Genomic DNA, 5,000 nt, shown 5'->3' on the forward strand with positions numbered 1-5,000 from the left:
ACTAAGTAAAAGAGGATCCTGAATAAAAATCAGACCTGTAAAAAAAAAAAAAAAAAAAAAAAAAAAAAACGGTCTCTAAATAAAAAGCGGACCTTGAAAAATATTGGGCCTATAAGCGGACCTGTAAATTTAAACAAACTTGAATAAAACGGACTTTACAAAAAGCGGACTTGTTAAAAGCAGATCTGCTAAAGAAAAAAAGAAAAGAAAACGGAAGTCGTAAACAAAATATAGATAAAATAAAGAAAAGAAAAAGAAAGTTTTAATAAATAAGATAATTCCCCCCCAAAAAAAAAACATAAATAACACCCTAAAAAATAACAAACAAAATTCTGCATAAAAACCGCATATTCTTAATCTGCGTCCGTTCGATCGGCGCGGGTAACGATTGTTATATGAAACTAAACGTGACACACGAAACTTTAGCGTGACAGACTGTCCGACATACTATATAAATCGCAAACAGGCATTTAAGAACTTGGTTTAAAAAAAAAATAGATCGAATGCAATAAACCCGCTTGTAAAAAAACTGATCGTGAAAAATAAAAACAAGAAGCAACACAAAATAAAAGAAAACTATTAAAAAAAGACCAAAAAACAAACAAAAAATAAAAATAAAGAAGTAACACAAAATAAAAAAAACAACAAAAAGAACAAAAAAACAATAAAATAAAACAAAAATAAAACAAATACCAACACAAAAAAACTGCAGAAACAACAAAAAAAGAACCACAAAACAAACAATAAATTAAAACAAAAAAAGCAACACAAAATAAACTAAAGAAATGACAAAAAAATGGATCACAAAAACAAAAAAATAAAAACAAAATAAGAACATCAACAAAGAATATACGCACATAAAAAATACAAAAAAAACGGATTCGTATTGTTTGGATTCTTCAGACAACTGTTCTCATCTTAAGTGTTTATCTCACAACGTTTCGACCTTCTTGTAACCTCCGACCTTCTTCAGGTGTATCTTGTCGAACTCGGGAATCTGCATGGAATTTCGAACAGAACCCTTTATTTTATACACCTACGGGGTTTGCATGCTTTTGTTCCGTCATATATGAAAGGAAATGCTTAATAATTCGCAACTGTATTTTGAATGTCGCCCGCACTGAGCATTGAACCCTCAACATCCAGAAGAGCGTAACTTACATCTGTTAGTTTTACGAACAATAAACAAGAAAGAAAAAACAATGTACGTAAGGATAAGAAATACCAAAACGTGACTTTGACAGCGTTTATTCCCGTAATTTTTTCGTGTAGGTTTGAACACGCTTTGATCAACTGTCTGGCACCTCTATAACACAAGTTCATTGTAAGTATATTTCTTACGTATCTATCTTTTTTTTTATATAAATAATAGTCGGTCTTATATGCGCCCTCGAATCTGTATTAAAGGCTTCGTCCGTCAGTCCGTCGCCCTGTCAAGATTCTTCTCCACCCAACCATTTTCGTTGCTAGCCTTTCTACCGTACCGTTATGTTCATGGTAAGTTCTCGACTGAGCTCCAATCTCTAATCCTACTCTATAAAACGTTCACAGGTAGAACTGACCGAGCTACAATCACAGCAACACAAAGGATTTACATTTAATTTCCTCTGACGGAAATTACACGAACAACGTATTTTTATATAACACTGGCAGATGTACCCGGCGTTGCCCGGTATTAAGCGTACGTTTAATTTCTATAAAAAAATAAATTTAAAAAACAAAGAAAAAAAACAGTTCATTTCTTGTAAGTAAAAAAAAAAGAAAAAACAATACACGCGCTGAGATCGAAATCAAAACTTAACTACAGTGATTCAAGTACGATAACCATTAGGCCAACTTGGCTTGATCTTTAAAATAATGTATTCAAACCTTCTTATTATTAACATAAGTAATGTTATCTGAACCATTCACGCATGCGCATTCGTTAAACAGTTTAGAAACAGATAAAAAATCCGGTCACCTTTATATACCGATTTTTCAATTTTGACCCCTTTAGCAACCCTTTTCTTTTTTTTCTTTTTTTTTTGTGGGTGTAGAAGTATCCTCACACATTTACAATTTTATAGATATATAGATTACATCTGCGGAACAAATAACACGAGGCTGCTTTTTTTTTACTTTTTTTTTTCTTTTTTTTTAATTTTTTATTCATATTGGCTTCTTATCAACGAATCTCTCTCTGTGAAAGACAGTATCCGTTACACTCAAGTTTGAAAAGGAATTTTTTTTTGTTCTTTTTAAGTTTGAAATAAGCTTTTTCATTGATCTGTCACGTTCAAGTTAAAATAGGATTTTCATTGGTCTGTCACTGAAGTTTTAAAAGGGTAGTTTAGTTTGATCTATAATGCTTAACTTTTAATTAGAATGTTAAATTGGTCTGTAATGCTAAAGTCCGAAATACTATTTTGATTCATCAATCACGCTTAAGCTTACAATAACATATAGGTTCCTTGGATATGGATCTAACTTAATAACTTAATTTGAGCCCAAAACAATAAATCTTAAGGGGTCATAATAGGGGTCAATATTTAAAAAAAATAATCTTTGCGGTCTCTACCAAATTACTCAGACAATTTCCGGTCTAAACATTTGAAATTTTACATAAAGAGTATTCAGAGCTATGGCAAGCTTTTTAATCGGTTTGGGTCGAAAATTTGAGTTACCAATATATAAATGTATGTATGTATGTTTGCATGTCTGCCTAAAACTTTTGACAAAAGCGGCGGATTTTCACAAAATCAGTATCGTTTTGAAGTTCGACCTTTCAGACGACAAATACCCAAAAATTGTCTAAAAAGATTAATATCTTAACCCTCAACTGGGCACTTTTAAACAGTGAGCATTCGCTTTTTTTCGCCGATATTTTCGAAAGTCATCCCCTCTTTTCGATTGTCTAGCCTTAATTTAAACCTGCGTCATTTCCGGTTTGGCGGTGGTCGTAACAGCAAAGACGTCATGTTTTTGCCTTCCTACTACCACTTTTTTTTGCTCAACGCAACCTCCAAACAACTGGGGAACGCCGAGCTGAAATGCTAGTATATATATATATATATATATATATATATATATATATATATATATATAGTAATGTGATTTATAATTTAAACTTCAAATTAGAATTAAAAATGAAAATTCTGTTTCATAAGAAGGAACAACAACAAAGTCAATAATTTGTACGATCGTTTCGGAAACGATGTTTTTATTGTGAGAGACATTAAGCCACGGACAATAATTTTGACATATAGTTATTTTTTAAACAAAGTCTCCTCATCAGCAAAAGTATTGGGTGTTTTTTTTATATGTAAAAGACACCATAAATAAACCTAGTAAATTTTAAGTAAGGCAGATGTATCTGGAAAAAATTAAAATAAAAAGGAAAATATTTACTTGATAAGAAAAGTAATATGGGTTGAGAATAAAAAATAGAATTAAATTATAAATCTGAATTTGGTTTAAATATAAGGTTATAATAATATGTTTTTAATAATAGTTAAGAATTATATATATATATATATATATATATATATATATATATATATATACCTTTTAATTGTTCGCCTTTTGAAAACCATAATTATCGTCAAAGCATTCATTTGGATGTTGATTGTAGCTTATAAATGTACGAAATGTTGAGTTTTCAAAAAGAACGCCAATGGAACATTTTTTAGCGTTTAGAATATGTTAGTAAACGCCTAATTTAAAATTAAGCAAATATTTAAAAAAAAAAAAGGGGGGGGATAATCTTATTTTTCTAATTAAATAATCAAGGGCAGATAATTAGTGTTTATTCTATTTAGATTATAAAATATTATATTTTGAACTTATTGAATTTAGTATGGCGTATATCCTTTATATGATCCCATTATTTGCCATTTAAAATTGAAGGAAATATTCTTTGAGTCGCCAAATATGTTTGGAGAGTGGTTTGGTTCAACAGGGAGTGTTTTTAAAAGAATGCATATGGGTTGAAATCCTATGCTTTATAAGTCCAGTAGTAGATTGTGTCTTGTTTAATGTATTTATTTTCAGGTAGATTAGGGGTGACATTGGTATGGGAAAGGTTGGTCTGTATTTGATTGGTAGATTGGTTAAAGTTGGTGTAGTTATTTAATCGGGTGGTCGAGTTATGGTTGCTGTTAACCTCATTTAAATTTGGGGTTTGCGATACTGTGCAGCTATAAACTACGTTTTTTTATTTTGCATGAACCTTGTATGAGGCATCTATTTTTTCTTCTTTAAATGACAAATAATAGGATCATATAAAGGATATACACGAGGAGATAGATTCTGTGCACTTTGTACACAGGAGAGCCTAAAGATGTTAAAATATGACGATATAAAAAAAATAGAACCATTTAGAATTACTAAATATTAAAGTAGCTCTAGTACATTTGCCTATAGAGCTTATTATATATCTGAATTACAACGAGCACTGTTCTTTTCTTGTATTTTAATTAAATTAGTAATTTTACGATCACATTAAAATACACGCTGCTCTTTAGACAACTGTTCTAACCGCCTTTAAATATATATACATACATATATATATAAATATATATAAATATATATATATATATATATATATATATATATATATATATATATATATATATATAGTGTTATAATGGAATAATTCCAGAGGAAATCCGGGTATGAGAGCTCAATGTGGTAAACAGAGCAATAACATAAAAATATAACACGGAAAATTACATAATTGTCGATGCAATAATTTATTTCAACCTTATGGTATTTTCAAGCATCTAAACTAGACAATTACATTTTTCATACTCATGACTGATGAGTATGAAAAATGTAATTGTCTAGTTTAGATGCTTGAAAATACCATAAGGTTGAAATAAATTATTGCATCGACAATTATGTAATTTCCGTGTTATATATATATATATATATATATACACGAGGGGAGTTCCAAAGGTAATGGCTCCTATATTTAATTTCGTCCTAATAGATTAGAGCGTGGTTTGGCAATTCTATCATGA

General features: G+C 29.9%; 1 protein-coding gene across 1 annotated transcript in view; it reads left to right on the top strand.

Moving 5' to 3' along the window:
• LOC145259676 (uncharacterized) overlaps positions 1-5,000 on the top strand; it is a 374,516-nt gene that overhangs the window by 264 nt on the left and 369,252 nt on the right. Inside the window, exon 1 of the mRNA XM_080117335.1 lies at positions 1-1,324. This exon is cut by the window's left edge and continues 264 nt beyond it. The gene's annotated coding sequence lies outside the window, so the exon portion shown is untranslated. The remainder of the gene's footprint in view (positions 1,325-5,000) is intronic.

The sequence above is a fragment of the Euprymna scolopes genome, chromosome 35 (genome assembly GCF_053919585.1).
Source record: "Euprymna scolopes isolate OS-2025 chromosome 35, ASM5391958v1, whole genome shotgun sequence".
In the NCBI taxonomy this organism is placed as follows: Eukaryota; Metazoa; Mollusca; class Cephalopoda; order Sepiida; family Sepiolidae; genus Euprymna; species Euprymna scolopes.